This window comes from Equus przewalskii, chromosome 2 (genome assembly GCF_037783145.1).
Source record: "Equus przewalskii isolate Varuska chromosome 2, EquPr2, whole genome shotgun sequence".
Taxonomy (NCBI): domain Eukaryota; kingdom Metazoa; phylum Chordata; class Mammalia; order Perissodactyla; family Equidae; genus Equus; species Equus przewalskii.
In genome coordinates, this window is record NC_091832.1 from 9,489,638 (window position 1) to 9,513,651 (window position 24,014).

The 24,014-nt window shown below is 39.7% G+C and overlaps 1 protein-coding gene and 1 long non-coding RNA gene across 6 annotated transcripts in view; one reads left to right on the top strand and one right to left on the bottom strand.

Moving 5' to 3' along the window:
* AGBL4 (AGBL carboxypeptidase 4) overlaps positions 1–24,014 on the top strand; it is a 1,226,144-nt gene that overhangs the window by 549,710 nt on the left and 652,420 nt on the right. The window lies entirely within an intron of this gene.
* Positions 17,016–21,533, bottom strand: LOC139078720 (uncharacterized). Its single transcript, XR_011531746.1, has 3 exons — positions 21,277–21,533; positions 20,952–21,076; positions 17,016–19,843 (listed from the first exon to the last, which is right to left on the bottom strand). It is a non-coding gene; the product is annotated as an uncharacterized lncRNA (long non-coding RNA).

Sequence of the window (24,014 nt, forward strand, 5' to 3'; positions counted from 1 at the left end):
ACATCACTTTGGAGCAAGTCTCTAACAGGTAGAGAGAAGAGGGTTGGGTTACTCAGGGCCTGAAAAATGATACATGGTGAGTACCCTGAGTTTTATTGTTGCCTCATATATGCCAGAATGGTTGCTGGAGAAACTGGCCAGCTGGAAATGCCAATGGGTGAAGACAAAAACAAAGCCTTCTCAAAAGCCTGTTCTCACTAAACAAAGGACCAGGAAAGGGGCCACCTAGTAAGACAGAAAACTTTGAGACAATAGTTTCCAAAAACTGGAAAAAACCTACAGCCCCATCTTCTGCCTCACCAACGAATGGTGAATGAGGAGCCTAGGCATCCATCATTGCTCCAATTTCCCCATCAGGTGGTGTCAGAGAAAAGTGAGGAACTGGGAATTTCATTCCTTTTAGTCAGTAATGAATCCCTCCCTCCTCTCCATGATGTCAGACCACATGAGGAGTCTGAACTCCCACCACCCACTTGAGGATGGGATCGATAGCAGGGTGCAGGGAACAGAGGAAAGAACAAATGAACATGAGAATGGAATACTAGAAGTTAGCCAACTTGAACAATGGAGAAAAAAAAATTAACTAAAAAGAAAAATGAACAGAGCCTCAGGGATCTATGTGATGATAAATCTAACATTCATGTCATTGGAATTCAAGAAGGAGAGGAGAAAGAAAGTGGGACTGAAAAAAGTGTTTGAAATGGCTGAAATCTTCTCAAATTTGGCAAAAGATATACACCTACAGATTTGAGAGACTGCGTGAACCCCAAACAGGAAATACTGAGGGAAATCCATGCCAGGAAACATCATAATCAAAATTCTGAAAATGAAGGACAAAGAAAGAATCTTGAAAGCAGTGAGGGGAAATAACAAAGGTCTTACCTACAGGGGGAAAATATCGAATACAACAGATTTCACATCAGAAACTATGGAGGCCAGAGGGAAGTGGCACAATGTTTTTCAAATGCTGATAGAAAAGAACTGTCAACCCAGAATCCTATATCCAGCAAAACTATGCTTCAAGAATGAAGGGGAAATCAAAACATTCTGGATGAAGGAAAAAGTAAGAGTATTTATCACCAGTAGACCTACTCTAAAAGAATGGGAAAAGGAAGTTTTTGAAACAGAAAGGAAATGACAAAGAGAAGGACTCTTGAAATATCAGAAAGGAAGAAATAACAAAGTAAAAATGTGGATAAATACAGTAAACTTTCCTTTTTCTGTGTTTTCTACATTATGTTTGGTGTTGAAGCAAACATTATAACATTGATGTTGTTTTCAGTGTATGTGGAGGAAATATTTAACACAATTATACTATACATGGAGAACTAAAGTGACTTAAAAGGAGGCAGAATTTCTACATTTCACTGAAATTAGAAAGTGTCAACATCAATAGACTGTGGTAAGTTATGTATGTGTGATATAATAGCATGGTGATGGAGAGAGGAGTGAGTGTGACGATAAGGGGTTGCATCTGGGAGATCTTTTTGCTGATGAGATAGTTCTGTATCTTGATTGTGGTGGTGGTTACATGTGATAACATGGTATAGAACTATATACACATGTTGTACCAATGTAAATTTCCTGGTTTTGATGCTGTGCTATAGTTATGAAAGATGCAGCCTTTGAAGGAAACTGGATGAAAGGTACACAAGACCTCTCTGTACTATTTTTGCAAATCCATCAGAATCTATAATTATCTCAGAACAAAAAGTTAAATCCAGGGGGCTGGCCCCATGGTGGAGCGGTTAAAGTTCAACACACTCCACTTTGGTGGCCCGGGTTCACAGGCTCAGATCCTGAGTATGGACCTACTCCACTTATCAGCCATGCTGCAGAGGCATCCCACATACAAATAAGAGGAAGACTGGCACAGATGTTAGCTCAGGGCTAATCTTCCTCAAGCAAAATAAAAAAAAAAAAAAGAGGATTGCCAATGGATGTTAGCTCAGGGCAAAGCTTCCTTACACACACACACACACACACAAAGTTAAACCCATGTTACTTAACTCTCCTCCCCTTGGAAAAAAGCCCCCAAAGTATAAGAATATTTTGAAGAATGTCAAAAAGCACAGGAAGATCTGTTGCTTCCCGATGATGAATGAAGATTGGAAAGAAACACGAGGAGGGGTGTTTTTAAGCCAGAAATGTAACAAAAGGAAAAACTCTAAAAAAAAAAAAAAAAGTTCAGAATGGATAATGTGGCCTGAGGAAATGTAAAGTAGAAATAGGGCAGTGGAGTGGGAGTACATCCCATCTCTGGGTCTTCTGCTAGCTCATGGAATGAACCAGGAGTAAGTCACCTCTCTGTGACACCATCTCCTCATACCGAGCACAGTGAGGTTGTCCACTCTAGGTGATTTTCACGCTGTGCTGCCTGGAGAGTTCTTGCATAGGACAAAGAGAAAACCCAGCGAGATGTAGGCCATTCTCTCTTATTTCCACCACAGCAGATGTGCTTTTCTCTGCTTTCCTTATCAGTGATCTGGAAAACTTTGTTTTCAAAAAGAAATACACCAATACCCCTCCTCCTTCCACAAAAAATAGATAAAATTTTACACAGTGTTTCAGATGGGGAAATAGAAACCAGAAGAAGATATATGACTTGCGCAAAATCATACAGCAAGTGCATAACACAGCCTGGAGCCCACATGGGACTGACCTGTAGGCCTGTCACTTTCCTCACTGCTGCCCCATTGCCTTCAAATAATGTTTGAAAACTTTGAGTTTGGTGACAAGTTATAACCATTTCCTTTAGTTTTATATAGTGCACCCTACCAATAGGACTGATCCAGCAGTGGAGGGCTCTCAGTATCTGGTGAGTTCTAAAGCTGCTTCAGAGGAAGGGGGATGGCCGCTTGTCAGGGAGAAAGTGGAGGGGATTCCTGAACTGGGAGCAGGGGTGTATCATATCAGTATCAGTGTTACCAATCAAATAGTAGAGCATTCTGGTAAAGTATTACAGTTATTAATATTGTTTAACCCCAAAACCCAAACAGAAGGAAGCATGGAGGGGAGCGGGAAAGAAAGAATCCATGCTATAATCCCAGTTGTGGATAGTGAGACAAAAGAGGAAATGAGTGAGAGGTGAAGAGAATATGCTGGTTAATGAACCAGAAGGTGGTGACTTCCAAGATCCCCTCAAACTCAAACTCTGGCCTAAATTATTAGGATTCCAGGTCCTTTGAATGGAATTCAGTTCAACTCAATTCAAGATTAATACACATCTTTCTGCCATAAACAGCTTCCAGACATTGTGCTGGGTGCTTTGATTCTCTCAGAACCTTGGGAAGGGTGTCTATCACTTTCCCAGTTTTACAGATTAGGTTACTGAGGCTCAGGGTGACGAAGTAATTTGTCTCAATAGCGTAGGGAAGCTAGTATGTGGCAGAGATGGGATTTGAATACAGAGTCACTAATTTCAATATTAATCCTTTTTCCTATTCTAGGGTAGTAGTGGTTAAGAGCTTAAGCTTTGGAGTGGAGGGATCTGAATTTGAAACTGGCTCTGTTGTGTCTGTCATGAGGAAGATATGTGACTTGCTCAAGATCATACAGCAAGTAAGTGCAGAACTGAGGCTGGAGTCCACATGGGACTGACTCACAGGCCTGTCACTTTCCTCACTGCTGCCACATTGCTTCCTTTGCTTTTACTTCAGGTAAAGGGGCTGAAATGTGACAGTTTGATGCAGGGAAAGGAGCTCTGGCTTTGTAGTCAAGCAATTGAACCTGAATTCAAATCTCAGCTCTTGCCTTTGGGTAACACCAATAATAGCTACTATGATTAACCTCAAGTAGTACAGACACTGTGCTAATGTGCTGCTTGAATTCTCTCTAGCTCTCACAGTTGACAAGCCAGGACATAAGTGAGGAGACCCAGTGTTTATGACTTATGGTGCCAATGTCCCAGAAGGAACGAGTCTTAGTGATCACCTAGCCTAAAACCCTCATTTTGCACACAAAGAAACTAAGGGCCGGAGAAGTATTTGTCTAAAAACTCCAACTACTCTGCAAGAATTGGATTTGAACCCAGTCCCTCTAACTCTTTGGCCATAATACAAAACAGTCTGCACAGCAATTTATGTTACAAAATGGTTTTGCATCATAATCATATCCTCACAGTAAGTCTAAGAGGCAGGAAAACCCAAGTGAAGAAATCCATGCTCAGAAAAGGTCTCACAACCAGTCAGGGGCAGAGTGAAGACTGTGCCCCAGATCTGTGTGTCCCTTGGCCATGCTGTTTCCATTATCCACTCCTGACTGGTAGGGTGACCAACCATCCTGGTTTGCTTAGAACTATGGGCTTTCCTGGGATGTAGGAATTTAGACTTTAGTGTTAAATTGGAAATTTCCTGGGAAAATCAAGACAAGTTGGTCACCCAACTCCTGAGTGAGGAGGGAGAAATGAAGACTCAGGGAGGCAGCTCTAAAGACAGAACAAAGGAAAGACCCTGTGTTAACGCTGGGAAGATAAAACTGAAGTCCATGAACACAAATTGGTGTAGTCCATTAATACTCAAATCAGTTGTATCAGCAATGCTAATATTATTACCAATTATCCTTAAACATTTTCTTATAAAATGATAGTACCAAGACCTATGTTTGCATTTAGGTTAAATTTCAAAGTGCTCCCTTTCCACCATAGGTTAGGGATCACTAAGAAAACCTGAACATTTACATGAAAATTTACAATGGCATTATATTAAAATGTCCATATAGTTTAGTATTCTAAGAGTTGGAAAATGTAGTAGGAAGAGATCAGGAATAGAAATCTAAAAATCTGAGTCCTAGTCCTGGCAATACTGTTCTGAGATTTAAACAATCAAAAAAGATTCATATTATAGAAAAATCTTATTTACAAAGGTGTTCATTATAGGTTGGTTGATAATGACAGAAACTTGAACCAACCTAAATGTCTAAAACTAGGAAAATTATTAAGTAAATTATAGTGCGTCAACTTGATGCAATATTATGCAGGCATTAAAAATAGTTTCCAGGCATTTGTAATAACATGAGAAAATGCTGATCTTGTATAGAGTAAAAAGTAGGATAGGATACTATATATAATTGTTATAATAGTATGAAACCTATATATGTATTAAATGCACACACATATAATGCTGTTAACTGGTGTCTTGGGAGGGGAGGATTACAGTAGATTTTTATTTCTTTAGAGGTTTTTATATTTTTAGAAATTCTAAAATTTTATATTTGTGAAAAATCAAAGTAGTATTTATTAAATGTAAAATGATAATTTGTAGTTAGGTTTAAAAATTACTTACAATATGAGTTTGAGTAAGTCATATCACTTTTCCAGGACTAAGTTTCCTCATATTAGTGAAATGAATATAATGTGCCCTATCCTTCTGAGCTCCTGGGTATTACTGAGATCAGTAGAGATACTGAGAGTAAGAGAGTGAGAGGCATTTGGAAATATAGGTCATGACCAAAGTCAAATTCTTATTAAGAGATAAGACAGATGGGCGTGTAACTCTATCAGTCACCTCTCGCAGTGGTGTGCTGAGCTGCACCTATCAGCTTGCAGTAGCTGATTATTAAATTTTTAGCAATTTTGTGAGCTACTTTTTAAACCATTGGTTGCTTGAAATCATGTATTTATATCACGGAAATTGGAGAATGGTATAGATCAGGCCTTTACGTGGCCTTAAGCCAGAAATTCAGATAAATGTCTTATAAATTAATGATAAAAGAACACATGGAGAAAATCTCTGTGGATAAAACTGACTAAAAAGCTCCACACTACATTCTCAACTCTGTGGGCATGGGGGTCTCTTTGTAAGGACTCATGGTCCAAGCCTCAGGGAATTGGACCTCCTGAAGAAGATTCTCAAGGGAGAGAAGCCAGAGGGTGCTGAGAAATCATGCCTCAACTAGCTAGGACTCACATCTGCTACATCTGGGGAGGTAGTGCTACATCTCAAAGTGACACCAGCACTTCCTGAATGTGTGAGAAGCTGAAGAAATGAACGGGAAACTGTAGATTCTTGTACTCACAGGACTGTGTCTCAGTCAGGGTTCGAAAAAGAAACAGATGACTCGCCAAAATTAGGATAATTTCAGGAAGGTTTATTTACAAAGGGTCATTGTATTAAGGAGGTTGGTGTATAGAACCACAAAGGATAGTGCAAGAACCTGAGACTAGTAACATCAGAATTGTCACCACCCTTAGAGGAGGGGGAGGTTAGTGGAACCTAGAAAGCGAGAGTTATATAAAGTGGTCTGCTTTGAAAGTAGCAGTGACCTTCTATCAAGAGACACAGCCAGCCTTAGGTGACTTTACAGGGAAGCGTCCAAGGAAATAAATACTCTGACCACCCCTCCTTCCTGCCTCTCATCTCTTGCTAGACTTCCCCATTGGAAGACCTAAACAGAAGCCAGAGGTGCAGAATACAGTTGATATAATCCATACAGGTTGGTCATCTCCGGCAGAGGACAGGGTGGAGAAGGATGGCAACTGGTTACAGAGGGGCAAATGGAATATGTCCAGCATAGTAAAGTTTGAGTTTCTAGCTGACACTGACTTGAGTCCTTGTCTTCTCATATAAAATGTGTGTAATCATCCTCTATTTTTCAGGATGGTTTTGAAGATTTGATAGAATGTATGTGAATCACCTTACTGGAAGCACCTGTTGCATGCTAATGTGTCCAGAAATAGTGGCAATTATTATTGTATTTTATTACTTGATATCATTGAGCTTTACTTCCCTTATCAGTAGAGTTAATATTACTTTCTTCCCAATGGTTATTATAATTATAAACCTTAGGATATGAAAGCATTCTATAAGATATGACACTTTAAACAATGTTAAATATAAGCTGGAACCTATACTCTTGAGCAGGACTGAAAATTCAACTTTCTGTTTCTAGATCCATTGTATTAGAAACTTTATGAGCTTAGTATTTGTTTTATTCGCTGCTGTATCTCCAGTACCTAGAATAGTACTTAGCGCAAGGTAGATGCTCAGTAAATAATTGTTAATTTATTTAAAGGGCTCTTTTCTTTTTAAAGACCTCCTTGTCTTTCTGATTGACCAGATGCTCTGACAGTGCTCCTTGGCGCTGATCCTTCCCTGCAGCTGGGACTGCCTTCTTCCAATGCTCATCTTCTGTCTGATGAGGAAGTCTTAAGCCTACCATATCTGCGGAGTTTCCTTTCCATATAATCCAGTACAAAAGCCTTAGTTATATTCAGTCTGGTCTCTCTCTTGCCTGTCCACGTTCATACTCCAGTCCTCTGGCACAAGTCAGCATGTTAAAGAAACATTCAGTCACATCATCTTCTGAGCTCCTACCAGCCACTTGCACTTTCCACAGGTTCCAAAGGCTAATGGCTCACCCTCTTACACATTTGTTCCTTCTACTAAGAGTGTCTCACCCCCTTTTTCTACCTATACAAATCCTAGGCACCAATTTTTGTTTTAACAGATTTTGTTTTTCCTTTTTCTCCCCAAAGCGCCCCTGGTAGTTGTATATATATATATTTTTAGTTGTGGGTCCTTCTAGTTGTGGCATGTGGGACGCTGCCTCAGCATGGCTTGATGAGCAGTGCCATGTCCACGCCCAGGATCCAAACCGGCGAAACCCTGGGCCACCGAAGCGGGAACGCGTGAACTTAACCACTTGGCCACCGGGCCGGCCCCTGTTTTTTGTTTTTTTTTTAATATCTCAGACTTTGCACATGCTCTTCCTGCGCCTGGAATACTCTTTATTTTCCCCTTTCTTCTCCTTCTTTTCCTCGATAACTCCCATATATCTGTGAGGCCTCAACTTAGATGTCATTTCTTTGGGAAAAGCTTCATCAACAGAATCACTAAGATGAGATTAAGCACTCATGTACTCACAGAGCTTCTTCCTATCATATGCTGTGTCGTATTTTCCTATAGGTTTAGTTCCTTCCCCTATAAAATTGTAAGTTCCTTGAGGGCATGACAAATTTATTTATCACATCACAGTGTCTATATATATTAGAGTAGGCCAACTATTGTATTAGATAAACCCTAAAATCATCTAATGAATCAAGCAAATACAAGTTCTTTTCTTCATCATGGACAAACATCTCTTAACTATATAGTCATTTCAGGAACCCAGGCTGACTGTTATCTTCAATGCATAGCTTCCAGCATTACCTGGGCATCAGCTCCAGTCCAGCCAGCTAGATGTTGAAAGAGGAAGAGCTCACATGGGAACTTTTTATTAGCAGTCCTGAAAGTGGCTCATACTACTTTTGGTCATATTCCACTGGCTAAAATGTGGTTTCATGACCACATCTAACTGTAAAGAAAGTTGTGAAATATGTCTAGCTGTCTGTGCAGGAAGAAGTAGAGAAAATGGATTTTGGTAGGTAGCTGGCAGAATCGGTTCCACTCCCACAAATATGTACTCAAATATTTATTAAATGATGGAATGAATTCCTCCCTAACAGCCCATATCACGTGCATAAAAACTTCCTTGATTCTGCCAATAAAATATTTGTGTTTGCATCTTTTTTGTGGCACTTACCTTCCTCTACCTGAATTATAGTTATTTGTGCACATATCTTGCCTGCCACCAAAAATTACAAATTCCTTGAAGGCAGCATCGGCATGTGAAGCAATGAAGTCTAATGGGAAAAGCATTGACTTTGGAATCATACAGCCTCAATCTGAGTCCTAGTTTTGCCAATTATTACATGTGTGATCTGGGGTAATTTCCTTGGCTCTCTGAGCCCCAGTCATTGTTATTGATATTTATGGCCTCGCTGCTTTATTTGGGCCTCTACTAATGTTTTTGGTTGTGAATCAACACCTTGAATTTCCTTTCAGTTAATGTTAACTGATAAACATCACAATTAGATCAGATTGGATTTATTTGGAGCCATGTGTTTACCTTTTAGGGTAATTAAGTGGTTGGACCAGAAACAGAGACGAGGAATTTCCAAGGACCATTTTTTTTTTTCCTGTGATTAATGAAGTCAAAATATGAGCTGACATTTAACTGCTATTCTTCTATATTTAGGGATTCAAATTCCTGATAACAAAAGATGTAGTCAGAGATATGCCCCAAAATTTGTTTTTAAGGATGTTCATGGCAGTGTTCATTATAACTGGGAAAAATTATAAATTACTAAATACTCATCAGTAGAGATTGGTTAAATATAGTTGGTATGTCATGGGATGAAGTAGTTAAAGATCATGTTGTAAAAAAATATAAAAACAAAGCTAAATATATATGTGTATAAAGGACACAAACTAAAATATTCATAGTGATTTATCTGGATATATTGGGTATTTTCTTTCTTTTTTGTGTCCTTTTCTGTTATTTTGCAGATGTTTAAAAATAAATATCACTGCTTTTATAATTTAACATTTATTTGTAATTAAAAAACAAAAATTATTATGGTAGTGCCCTCTGACTTCCTGTAGTCCTTTCATGCAAATCATATTCTTCTTGAGTCAAATGTTGCTCAAATTACAAGTGTTGGGCAGGTCTTTGAATTTAGGATTTATATTTTTGTGCCAGCTAGATCTGGGTCTGATCAGATCTCTTACTTTAACGATAGCTTTATTAAGATATAATTCACATACCATTCAGTTATCTAAAGTATACAATTCAATGGGTTTTAGTATATTTAGAGTTATGCAGCCATCACTGTGATCAATCTTAGAACATGTTCATCACTCTACTAAATAAAAACCTGTACCCGTTAGCAGCCACTTTTCTTTCCTCAGCCCTCAGCCCTAAGCAACCACTAATCTACATTCCATCTCTATAGGATTATCTATTCTGAACATTTCATATAAATGTAGTCGTATAATATGTGGTTTTTGTGATTGGCTTCTTTCAATGTTGTCAAGGTTCATCCACATCGTAGCATGTGTCCGTACTTAATTTCCTTTTAGGGCCAAATTGTATTCCATTATATGTATATACCGTATTTTAGTCATTCATTGGTTGATGAATATTTGAGTTATTTCCACTTTTTAGCTATTATAAAAAATGCTGCTATGAACATTTGTGACAAGATTTTATGTGGACAAATCTTTTCCTTTCTCTTGGGTGTATAAGTAGGAGTGGAATTGCTGTGCTGTATGCTAACTGTTTAAGCTTTTGAGGAACTGCCAGACTGCTTTCCAGAGTGACTATATCATTTTACATTCCCACCAGCAGTATATAAATTCCCTTTTTGATTCCAATTTTTGTTCTCTCATGTAGTGTGTATGTATGTATGTGTGAGTTTTATGTGCTATGTCTGGATTTTTGTGTGTGTGGTATACGTGGTATGTGTGGTTTTGTGTGTGTGGGTGGGTGAATAATGTGTACATATGTTGTGTGTGTGTGTGTGTACCTGCACACGTGTGCCTCTTTTGCGTTAGAGTCAGGACTGGTGATACTGTTTAGGTACTGCATTTTCTATGCCTCCCAGAGAAGGATTCTTGCTGGCCTTTCTGAGACAGATCTTGCTTGGTGGCAACCTCCATCCAACCCTAGAGCCTGGCAGCCACCAACTAGGCAGATGTGCTGGTGGATCCCAGGGCTTCCAAATTTTGGAATGGACAATATCTCCTGTCCTTTATAGTAACTACAAGGCAAAGTGATATGGAATGGGATCCAGTCTTAGAGTTCAGGTTGCCAATAGTCTCTTAAAGTAGTTATTGAGCTTAATTATTATGGAGGGTTTGGAAGAAGACAAACTCCTTCCCTAGCAATGCCCCTTTTCTTCTTGATCCCTCTCTCTGGAACCAACTTTTAAGAGCCAGCTTCTATTACTTACTTTGTTTGGTGATTAAGTAATTTATGTAACTTTTCTGAGACTCTGTTTCCTCTTATATAAAACAGAGCTAATAATATCCATTTTACAATGTTGTTGTGAGAATTAAAGCTATGTAATGCCCCAAAATATTGTAGCTATAAGAATTATTGGTTCAATTTGCTCTTTTTTTTCATAAAAACCCTACATCATTTCTAGAGCTTAATGCCTATCCATGAAAGTTTGCTTTTGTTCTCAGGTCTGTATTTTCAACCCATTCCAGAAATCCTTATTTGATATAAGAACTTAATAAGGATACTTGGATCATAAGCAGAATACTTATTGTTCTTTGGCTTATGATCAAGTATATCAGAAACAATAAAATGATTTTACTTGAACCCAGATGTGGTTTAATATAAGGGAGTTAGAAAAAAAAGAAAGCAGAAAAATCTCTGCTCATAAAATAGCACATTATAAAACCCCAGTCATTTAAAGAAGATGTAACTGAAATAGAAGGGATTACCTCCCACTCACTCTGGTGAGAAGAAAAGAAACAATTAAAAGAATATATTAGGGAGAATATTATTTTTATTTCAATATTTCCATTATATTTTCTCCAATTACATGCTGAATAGAGTTCTTTAGTACAACTGAAACCACAAGATAGAGTTTAAAAAGAGTGAATAGTAGAAGATTAAGGCAACTGTCTTTTGCTGGGTGGAGGGTAGGTTTTCCTGACAAAAACAAAGAAGTGGGGGGTGATATATAGTTCTGAGTGAATCAACAGTGATAAACTCCCTAGAGGCTCATCCCTTTGTCAAACTTCTCTTTCCAAACTTGATAGTATAAAAAGATTCTTTACACTCTGCTTCTTGAGAGGGCAGGTAGGTATGTGTAGAGGATGTTGGAGGGGTATGGAAAGGGGAGAAGAAAATAGCATCTTTGAAATTCTTACTAGATAGCATAGAATTTCAGAGTTTGAAGAGACCTTAAAGATTACCCGGTCCTAATGCTTAAGGAACAAATGATAAAAATGAGACTCAGAGAGGAGAAATTATTGTCCCAGAATAATTATTTTCCATACATGTGGTAGAGTGGACAGAACCGTGTCTGGAACTTGGTTCTCCTCTCAGGCCAGAGCCAGACTCCTAAGCTGAGCAGCCACATGGATAGAAGGAGATCTGAAGAAAGACCCAGGTGAGAATATAGGCTCTACCTGGTGTCCGTATGGCTCTGGACAAGTTGCTTAATGTTCGTAGACCTCAATTTCTGTGTCTATAACAGATGATTATGCCTACTTTTTACTGTAGTTATGAGGTTAAGTAGGATAAGGTGGGGTGAGTCACCTGCTACGGCAACTGGCATCCTCTTTCCCTACCCACTCCCCTGTAGCTTAGACTTTACTCTTTACCATGAGCAGGCCCAGCTGGTTTTCCAGAGCTTCTCAGCCTCTCCTCATCCCTAGTCTTCCCTGGCCTAGTGCCATGGGTGCCAGCCCCAGGCAGTGGTGAGACACTCCCCAGCAGAGCTGGTTGCTCACTCTATCCTGCTCAGCACATTTGTGTCCACATTACAGCTCGAACAGTCTCCAAGGGTCGGGACCCAAATACTGACAGGCCCTTTTTTGAATTTGATCAAGGAACCCAGATGCTTGTTCTGATTAGAGGACCTTTTTAGATGTCTGACTCCCACTGACCATGTCATCCACCCCAGTTTCCAAGGCTGTTTCTGGAGCTGAATATTTGCTGAGAAGTGTGCCTGGAACCTGAGTGGTTCTTACTCTGCTTGCTCTCAGTTGTCTGTTTAAAAAAGACCATGTGCAAGAGGTGTTTCCAGACCAGACTGGCAACCTTTCAAAAGTGGCTTGTATTAGTTCTTTCCTTCCTCTCTCCCTTTCTTTTCTGTTCTCCCTTCCTAACTTCTTCCCTGTGTTTAGTAAAAAGACAATGAAGGCAAAGAGTTTTGCTAAATATTGTAGGCATTGAATAAGTCGTAGTACCTATGATTTACAGCTGAAGAGGAATCTATTTATAATATACCTGGATAAGCAGTGTGCACAGGATGCTAGGGAAAACTTCTCTGAAAAGGTGCCATTTGGTTTGAGTCTTGAAGAAGTTGAAATTGTGAACTTAGCAAGCTGGGTAAATGGGTGTCTGGGCAAGAGGAAGGGTACCAGGAACGCATGAGAAAAGCTGGTGTGCTTGGGAAGTAAGGAGCAGTTGGGGCTAGCTGGAATACTGTGTGCTCGGAATGGGAAAGATGAGTGGAGCTTAGGTCCTGTGGTAGATAATGAGGCTGGAAAATTAGGGTAAGAACAGATTGTTGACTGTGAGTTTCTCGAGGTGGAGACAATATCATCTTCTTTACACCCTCAGAGAGCCAGAAACACAGTAGATGCCCTGTGAATTTTGTTGAACTGGCCTGAGCCACCATCTTTCTTCTGAATTATTGCAATGACCTCCTCCTGGCCCCCTGATTTTACCCTTGCACCCTAAAGTCTATTCTCCACAAAGCCACTGGTGTGATCTTTTCAAAACACCAATTAGATCATGTCAGACCTCTACTCACCTCATTTCTCATCCTTTCCCCCTAGCTCACAGTGGTCCGGCCTCCTTGCTGTTCCTCAGACGTGCTAGACACACTCTTGCCTTAGGGCTTTTGTACTGGTTCTTCCCTTTGCCTGGAAAGCTCCTACTCCTGGTATTCATATTGCCACTCCCTTACCTCCTTCAAGTCTTTGTTCAGATTTCTCTCAGTGGCATCTACACTGGTCATCTTATTTAAAACCTGAAAGCACTCCCACCCCAGCACTCTTGTTCCCTCTTACCCTGCTTTACTTTTTTGGTTGTTTTATTGTTGTTGTTCATAGTCCTTATCATGTTGTAACAGACCTATGTTAATTTTACTTTTTAAAATTATGTTTGTTGTTTGTTGCCTGTCTTTTCCTGCTAGAATGTAAGTTTCACAAAGGTAGGGTTCTTTGTTTTGTTTATTGATATATCCTGAGTACCTAGAACAGTGCCTGGCACATAATACGTGTTCACTAAATATTTATTGTAGGACTTCAAGAAAAATTTACTGAATACCTCTTCTGTGCTGGGCATTTTATAAACATAAAATTAAATGATATTTCCTTTATGCTTATGAAATTTTCAGGCCGTTAAGGGAGTAAGGCCTACTACATGTCCCTCTGTTCTCATACAAGGTAGTAAGTATGAAAGCCCACATGAGAAGATGCCATGGTCATCACAGGAGAGAGAAGTCACTTTGAATTTGGGGGCCTCATGTTCTTCTTGAGTATTAGAGTAGGAGAATGGGAGAAAAGAGCAGGGAGCAGTTAATCTACACCAACATAGATTATAGAAGAGAGGAGGCTTTCAACCGATCATGAGCTCCAGGCGACTGACACCAGCATAGTAAAGGCATCCTTGGCTGAAGGTTGGAGAAGAGGTCACTGCAGCCCTGAATGTTAGGTTATTGTTCAGGGTCACACAGCTAAATCAGGGGTCTTATCATCGGATCAGAACCCACCTTCGTATCCAGGAAGATACTGAATTATATTTAAATTTTTGTGCATATTTCTACACAAACCATATCTTTCAACTTATTCTTAAGAGGATTTGTGACTTCAGAAGTTTCAGAATTTGCTAAATAAGCTTAGCAGGTCAACTGGACATCAGGCATCAGGTTTCCTACTTTATGATACAGAGTGCTTGCAATTATAAGGTGAGGCTGCACCAATGTGTAAGCTGTTTGGTTGAATTGGCTTTCACTTGGGAAAAAAAGGGACACTATGAGTGATCAGATGTGCACCTGATGAGGTTCACTTTGGCAAAATGGAGGATGACTTTTTCGATGGGCCAGGGACCAATTAGGAGATTATTTCTATAACCAAGATGAAAAATGATAAGGATGTGAACCAGGAGTGTGGTAGCAGGGGCGTTGAGGAGGAAATAGATTTATTCATCTTTCCTATATGTCTTTATTGTATGCTTACTATGTATGAAGCGCTACTATTGGTGCAGAGGATAAAATAGTGAGAAAAAAGAGATACTGCTCATGCTATTATGAAATTTACCCCAACAGGGGGAACAAATATTATTTGAATAATCATGAAAACAAATTTTTAAAAACCTCAAAAGCAAACGTATAATTACCAAAATTTGATGAGTACTATAAAGGCGATATATGCATTTCAAAGATAGAAATTTGAATTTAAGGAAGGACTAAGTGACTGAGAAAAAAGTGCAATGTTTGGAAAGACTTTTAGGTGTTTGTTTAGGTGATAAAGTAGAAGATGGTGCTATTCCCAGAGACAGGTAAAAGGATAAGTAATACTAGATAAGAAACAGGTTTGAGGTGAGGGAAAGCAATAACATGTCCATTTTTGCGCAAGAGCCTTTAGGACATCCAGGTAGAAGAGTCCAGCTGGCAGTTGGACATGTAAATCTGGAGCTCAGGAGAGATATCAAGGAAAGAGATGGTGATTTCATTGGTACTAACACATGGTTATGGTTCAAGCCACCTCCAGAGATGTAACATAATGTGGGAAGAGACTCCTCCTGCTTTCCATAGCAGTTCCAGTGGGCATAATTATAGATCAGATCATTAAATATTCAACAGAGTTTGCAACAGATAAAAGCAATTTTGTCTAATTTCCCTAAATATTAATATCTTTGTGCACCTTAATCCTTTCATTATCAGAAAGTTTATTCAAGTTAAATATTAAATATACTCTGATTTTTCAGGATTTTGGGGGGTTTTGCATCTGATTTCACTATGTATTAAGGCTGGAAATGTGAATGAATATAAAATGTTTGGTGTTAACAGACTGCTTTTGCCTACTCTTGCATTGCCTGAAGGTTCTGAAAAGGAAAGAGTGTGGACTTTGTTAACAGATGGACCTGGGATTCATTTCTAGCTCTCCTACTTTCTAGCTATGACAGATGAGTTGCTTAATCTTTCTAAGCCTTGGTTTTCTTATCTCTAAATGCAGTTAAAGTTATCTCGGGAATTAAAGAGAGAGAACAAAAAACACTCAATATAGTGCCTGGCACTTAGCGAGTACTCAGTAAATGCCCATTTCTTAAGGATCCAGTTCTTAAGGTGATTGGTCTTTTTGCACTGAGCCTTTCATCACTATTTCTCAGAAACCATTGGCTCTGGGTTGGCTAGCAGCAAGCTGTAGGAGAATCAAATATGATTCTTGATGGTCGCTAGCCCTTGTAGCCCCAAGGAGATGAAGCATTTGTCTGAGCTCATGCCATAATCCATGGGAATCTAGTTTGTTTGTCATAGATGGCCAACACCAGGGTTTGCTTACTGAAAATGACCTCCCAATTAACCAAATTCTGTTATCTGTGCCAAGATGAACATGATATACCAAAGCCAATTTGGCAGCTTCTCTAATTTCACCCCACCAGGACATCCTATCCTCATTAAGGTAAGTGGAGTCAGCCTGAAGTAGTCCCCTCAGGACTGCTGGAAGTCCATGATTAATCTGCCTGACTGGAAGCCTTCTCTGGCTTCTCTGCCTAGTTCTTTAGTATTTTGTTCTAGCAAACCAGGGGAGCAAGTTAAATAGCATATGTATTTGCAGTTGTAACCCTTTCTCTTTTTGAGAATGGCATATCAAACAGAGCATTCTATGACATACAAAAGAAAATTTCTATTTCTTCACCCTCAGTTCAGTTCCACAAATATTTTCTATTGGAATACGTAGAATAGACAAAGTCTTTAATTTTGAAATAGACAAAGTCTTTAATTTTGAGGCAGTTACAGTAAGTTTCAGCAAGAAAGAAACTTAAATGATTCCAGTATTGAAGGCAGGACTTGTGCCTAACTCTTCATTTTCATATGCCTCTAACTCCCAGAGGCTTGCGTATAGCTGGTGCCTGGTAAATTCTGGTTGGTTGAGTGAATAAATGAGTGAATGAAAGGAGTCAATAATGAATCTTAGAGCCTTCCTTATTTTGCTGTAGTTAGCATATTTGGCATGATCTGACTGGTTTGTTTTCCTTTTCATAACTTTTCCTCTACTTTCTCTTAGAGATTACGGATACCGGTATAGGCACTCCTACAAATATACGTTTGTATGTGGGAACACAACCACACACATGTATACATATATGCTCTGTGGATGCTGAGGAACTTGATTAAAAGATTCAGTGGTACAATTCCTTACCACCCCATCCCAATCTGACCTGCTCCTTCTACTTCTCTGCTAAGTGAGCTGGTTTTGGACTGTGAGCCCCCAGAGTAGAGATTGGGTCTGATTCATCCCTGTACCTCCAGTGTGCAGCACAGGGCCTGCCACAGAGCCTGCCCTGTGTCAGTTTGGTTCCACAGCAGAGAGAAATTGAGATTTTTGGTAGTGTTGAATTCCAGGGCCGTGTGGAATTTGGTGTAATCAGGCCAGACGTGTGAGGTTTCAAGCTCCTTCTCTACTCTTCAGTTTCTCTTGATTTTCTTCTGCTTGCTTATTGATGGCTAAAGTTCCTTGAATGGGTAAATAGCTACCTTTTAAAAACAGACTTCCAAGTGAAAAAGAAGAGGGTCTAGACCTTGCAAGAAAGTATCAGTGATACAGCTTTATTTCACCATAACAATATTTTCTGAATATATGCTATGTGCAAAACATGTTTGATCCTCACAATTGGCTTTTGATAGTGCAGCAAATAATATTCCCATCTTACAAATATGAGAGTTGAGATTCATAAAAGTTAAATGAAGCCCAGGGTCAATGATTTAAAGGGTCAAAGCCCCATGCAATGATTTAATGGCAGAGGCTGTATTAGAGGTAGAGAAAAACCATACAGTAATTAGACTAGTGGAAGGGCAGAGAGTTGAAGATTTGATAAAACTCAAGACAGAATTTTCTAATTTGTCAGTTTTTTGATGGATTTCCCTAGATGGTTCCTCAGTTAGCTTCGCAGTTAGTTTCAGGAAACACCGATTCTCGTTTTCGAGCATGGCATTCTAGTATACTAACCAGTTCTAGGCAGAGTCACGAAAACAGCATACATGTTTGTGGCATCGTTACTACCCCACGCCACAGGAGTCCTCTTCGGGCCTCTATCCCTTGAACCCAATTCCTCCAAATCTGGGCCTCGCTCTGACCAGGGCTTTTTGAAGTATACTCGTCCTCATCCTCATCGCCATCCTTACTTCCTACAGTCATCATCATCACTAACATATATTGCTATCAGAATCAGCAGGCAGATAGCAAAGGGAAAGAGAAAGAATGGGAAGGGCCAGTCAACAACTCATGTAAAACTGCCTACAAATATTTAATTTGATTTGATTCAGGAGTCCTGGGGTAGCTTCATGAGTGTACAACCTGTGTAGTCTTACAGAGCCCAGCATTTAGAAGAACTCCGTGCTTGGTTTAATGCCCCAGTCTTCTCCTCTGGAAATTCTTAAGTTTTTGAACAAGAGGCCTATATTTTCTTTTTGGCACTGGGGCCTTACAAACTATGTAGTCCGTCCTGTAAGAAGTCATTTCAAAGGCAAAAAAGAACATCAAAGAAACAAAACAAAATAAAACAGCTGAGAAGGAGCTAAAATTAAAGAATGGCTGCCCTAAATAAACTTTTACACTTGACAGAAGGTTTTCACTTGCATGTACCTGTGTGGGAAGCGTTAGAGTATCCAGTGAAGCAGCAGGGCAAGACCATTACTGTTGTTTGCAACCATAAAGTGTCTTCCGTCCCATTATACCACCGAGTCCCTCCTCCTCTCCCCGTGTTATGATGTTCTCCTCTTCTTCGGTGTTTTTCTTTATCTCAACCCTCCATCCCCACTTTAGGACACTAATAATAAGACCTTCTTACACCGCCCTCACAAATTTTATCAAAATTTATTCTTCTGTGTCCTAGGTTCTCAGGGCCCAAGTCTGAACTGATTAAGCTCAAAAGCTAATATCTAATATGTTACAGGTCATTAGCAGCCAAATGTGACTTCTAGGTCCTGCTATTTGCCCTCACCTTTGACAGGCTTTCCACATGGAGGTGGCATGTTCACTGATAGGTGAGACATTTTAGGCCTGTCAGTGTCTTTAGGGCTTGGCCACAACTGTTTGAGGGTATGGATCTTCCCTCACACAAGAACACGTGACGTGTGTGCTCTAGACCATTGCCAGAAACTGCTCCCTGGACTCTGTTATTAGCAAAATGAGTTATTTTGCTAAATGATACTTTGGGATGGTGTGCAGTCCATCCATTCCTCTATAAATCATGGGAATTATTCCTGAATCAATATTTATCATCAGGAAATCATGCTCTTGGACCAAATTGTTTTGATCTATTTTGTCTGCTATACAGTTGGCTTTTACTGCCTTAACATTTTATTGAGGGATATCACAAAAAACAACCTTATAAAAAAAGTTAGTGTGTTTGCTCTTAGGAATTTTACTGAATCACTAGTCATGGCATCTATCAATTTCCTATATAGAACCCCACATAAGCTCATTTGGGGGAAAATTTGTTGCTTCCTTAGATGAGTTAAGGTAAGTTTTATACACAAAATACGTGAGTCTTTACTTTTGCTATGGCTGCCAGAAAACTCAAAGCCAAGTTCATGACTTAACCGTATCTTCCATATGGGAACTTCTGGGCTATCCAATTGTGCTTTATTTCTCCCGGCTCTAGCTTTGAGCTGTTTTCTTCATCTTGATTTTTATATTGAGTTGTTTTTTAAAAAATAATTTTATGGTTTACATTTCCCTACATCACCTCAAATCCTTTGTGGAATGAAGTGGGTCATAAAATTTTAGTATACACATACAGGCATACATACTGTGGCTGTTGGATCAGGGATTGCTTATATAGCCCAAAGGAGAAGCCAAAGATGCCAAATTTTAGGCACTAGAACTAGCTAATAGGTGACAGAGTGGTTTTTCCAGTTACATGTCTTTGTGGGGCTCTAATTTTCCTTTAAGAAGAGCAGTCCTGCCTGCCAAGTCTGGACTAGAGCTGAATGATGAAAAAGAGCATTACCTAGAATTCAAGGTTTGGGAATTCCAGTCCTGATCCTTTCACTCACTTGCTCTGGATTATTGGGCTGAACACTTTAACTGGGTCTTAGCTTCCAATATCTCTAAAAATAAGAAGAAAAATGTGTTTTTTTAATGTTAAGATACATGCATTGTACAGCAATTTAATAAAGATTTTATTGATATATCAACTTTTCAGAAAAGAAAAGAAATATTATATTGATTGTAAAGCACAATTCCATTTCAAAGAAAATACAAAATGTGAAAAAAATTGATTTTTAAATGACGAAGGTACTTTCCTCATAAGTTTTCTCTGAGGATTGTAAATAAGATATTAAATAAAAATGTGGGTTGCGAATGGTAAAATGCTACCCAAATATAGGGAATATTGTGTGAGGGAAGGAGTACATGGTGTTGACAATACACGCTTCTCTTTTTACAAATTCTGCATTTTAATTTCACCTTTTGAAGAAATTTAATCTTCCTCTTTAAAGATCTGCCTTGGGGATGAGGAAGCCACTTGAGTGAATGAAGTCTGGAGAGTGCTGCCCTGTGGTGCCCTGTCAGCTTGTGCTTCCCAGCAGTCAGAAGCAATCACTGAGGACTTGGGTGTCACTGAAGGTGTTGAGCACTCTGTCACCTTTAGAGGATGTTGAAGAGGGGATCCCATCATTGCAGAGAGTTGGATGTAATCTTTAGACCCAGTTAAAATGCTTAGATTTATTTGCTTTTTTTATGTTGAAACAAAACCTTTTATGAAACCAAGAGTATTGTCCTTCATGGTTTATGGCACAATGACACCCCTTTAGACCTAAATGCACTGTGAGGAAAGCTCTCTAAAATGCATTTCCAGACCCTTCCCCAAGTATACTTTGGCACTTAGTTTACTAAGCATCTTGTTCCTGCCTGTGAGCTTCTGGAGGCCAGGGAACGGGGTTGTTTTTTTTTTTTTCCTTTCTGCCTCTTGTATTTAGCTTAGACGGAGCAGATGAAGGAACGCTAGTGAGTTCTTAGTAATTCATTGAAAAGCTACAGTTTGTTTGTGATGGGTCATGTTCTCCACATGCTTTTCATTTAATCTTCACAGCACAGCAAACTTATGGCATAGGTAACATTTTTATTTAAAGATGAAGAAACAGAGCCTCTGAAAGGTTAAGAGATTTGTCCAAGTTCACATAACTTGGAATTGGAGGAGCTAGGATGCAAACTTACATCTTTATGGCTCCAAAAGCCAGCTCTCTTTGAGGAGAACTTCACAGGAGGAGGGAAGGGGGTTCTTTGGGTACCGGGGCACCACATCTGCTGAAGATAGGCTGGATCAATTCTGAGAAGAACCGCTGGATGTTGCCGTGGGCAATATCATGGAATAAAGGCAAGAAAATAATATTTATTGAGCACATGCTACATGCTAAGAATTGTTTTAAGCTCTGTCATAGATGTTTTCTAATTTAGTCTTCTCTATAATCCTCAGAGATAGCTATTCTTATCTTCTTTTACTGAGGAAGCACTTGAATCTCAAAGAGATTAAGTAACTTACCCAAAGCAAGGTAGCTGGCAAGGAGCATAGTTAGGATTCAAACCACGTCCTCAAGTTGACAAGGTCCATGCTCATTCCACCACATAATGGTGGAAAGGGACTGAAGAAACAGGGAAACAATTTCATAGAGGTGAGGGTAACCAGCAAAAGCAAGAGGGAACAAGGAAGCAAAATTCAATTCTTGAGAGATTCATCTTTTTGGTTTCTAAGTTCCAGCTCATTTCACCCCTAAGAACGATGCGCTCAGGACATTAAGACCAAAGCCTGTAGCTATTTGAGAATGTGTCTGAGATGTTGTAATCAAGGTGAACTTCCTGAAGTTTAACATAAAAGAGAACCAATGAAAAAAGTTCCCGGTAGCTCTCTGATTTGAAAGCTCTGACCCACGTACTCTTGTGGTATAAACCTGTTTTAGGAGCCAGTCATGGGGGCTCCTGGGGGGAGGCCACTGCAACGTGAAGGTTCTAGTGAGGAAACAAAACTCAATCTAAAAGGTCATTTTTGAATCATCGCTTTGGCTGTACTGAGTGGGGAGCTGACAGGAGATGTCGTGAGATGATATAAAGACTATTTGACTAGCAAAAATGACTTGAACCCTGAGGATCTTGGCTAGAGCCAGCCTCTTTCCCTATCTAACTATGTAACTTTGGGCAAGTCACTACGCCTTTCTGACATTCAGTTTTCTGACTACTTGTCCACCCTCACATTTGTCACTCTATGTCCCTTTTTGCACTTTATCCTTCTAGATTGCTGGACTGATTTTGTTAACATCATGTTTTTGCCTATGCTGCCTCCCTTGCCTTCAGCTTAAAGTGCCATCTAGGCTCCTTCTGTTGCTCTCTGTCACCTGAATTCCTGGTGCCTTCCAGGGTTAAGCCCTTATTTGCCAATCTCTTGGTCGCTGAACCTGACTGCCCCTGCCAGCTGCCTCTACAGCTAAATCTCCCTCCTCAGCTTTGATCCCAGAAACCAGTAGTGGTTTCTGAAGTCCCAGAATGCCTTACGCAAGTGACTGCTTAGGTTCTCAGTCTTTCATCAGATAGCTGAAAGGATGTCATTTGAAGAAGATACATATAAGTAATATAGTTTCAGAGGACAAGAACAATAGGGAGAAATGATAGAAAGATATAGTTTTACATTCCTAATAATTAATATTGTTAAAGAATAATTGAATTCCCTTATAAGGCAGTGAATTCACTATCACTAGAGATATTCACTCAGAGAGTAAATGACTCCTGATCACAGAAAGAGGATTTTGCTCTAGTAGGAAGATCGGATTAGATGGCTTTTAAGATCTCTTCCAACACTAATATCCTGGGTTTTTATGATCATCTCAGCAGATGAGTAGGGTAGAAAGTGACAAATGACGGACCAAAAGCTGAAATATATCCACCAAACTTGAAGTAGATGATTTCAGAAAAGAATGTCAGCATTGACACATACAACCAAGGATTGTTAAGCAGTATTTGTTTATTTATCATTCAATTGCCTTTTATTGAGTGCATATTATGTTCCAGGCGCAATACTACAAGGTGGGGATTCAAGAGAAATAAGATGCACTCCCAGCTGCCAAAAGAACATAGGCCAGTGATGAAGACACATATGTAAACAAATATAATGTGCTCAGTGCTATAAAGGAAAGACAAATCAAATGTGGTGGGAGCATAAAGGAGAGAGAACAACTTCTTGCATAGGTTTGGGATAGCTTCAGAGTGGAGTTGGATCTTGAAGCATGAGAGAGTTTGGCAGGGTAAAGAAATAGGAGGCCAGCCCTGTGGCCGAGTGGTTAAGTTCGCATGCTCTACTTCGGCAGCCCAGGGTTTCGCCGGTTCAGATCCTGGGCGCAGACATGGCACCACTTGTCAAGCCACGCTGAGGCGGCGTCCTACATAGCACAACCAGAGGCACTCACAACTAGAGTATATAACTATGAACTGGGGTCTTTGGAGAGAAGAAGAAGAAAAAGGAAAAGAAGATTGACAACAGATGTTAGCTCAGGTGCCAATCTTTAAAAAAAAATAAAAAGAGGATAAAAAAAATGGGAGCTAGGCCTGCATTTTCCAGACAGAATAACATCTTTAGCAGAGACATTGGGATGTAAAAGAGCAAAGTATTTTTAGGAAAAATAAGGAAGAAGGTAGGCAGGGTGAAGGAAGGGGAAGGCTGGCACTCACGTTAAAAGGGTGGAGAAGCAAGATTCTCAGAAAAATCTCTGGCTTTAAATACCAGATGCAATGTGACTTTTAGATTATAAATTATGTGGCCAGCACAGAGCAGACGCTAAGAAGTGGTAGTCCCCTCCCTCTCTACTTCTTCCTTTCCTGTGCGTGGATATCCAGATGGCCTAGATGAGGGATCAAAGGTTTCTCATCACTCTCCAAGTCTCACCAAGGCGCATGCTTACCTGACCTCCATGCAAGCAGGTTTCACCCTGGCTTTCTAGTCGTCAACAATGCAGAACCCTGTTAGGAAGGATATTGTGTCAGAGGAGGTTATACGGCTGGCATTCATTCCCAAAGTATGGGCTGAGGACCCAGGGAGAGCTACAGGGTTATTGCAGAGGGGTCCCAAATTCAGATGTGGCTGTGTACTCACTGTCTGTACACTGACCAATAGTATCCCTCACAAAGATGCGAATTCAAATGGACATTGTTGCTGCTGTGGCTAATAAAATGCGAATTCATTTGAAAGCTTCACCAAATTAATTATAACTTTTTGCCCTTGCATAGTTCTTGAGT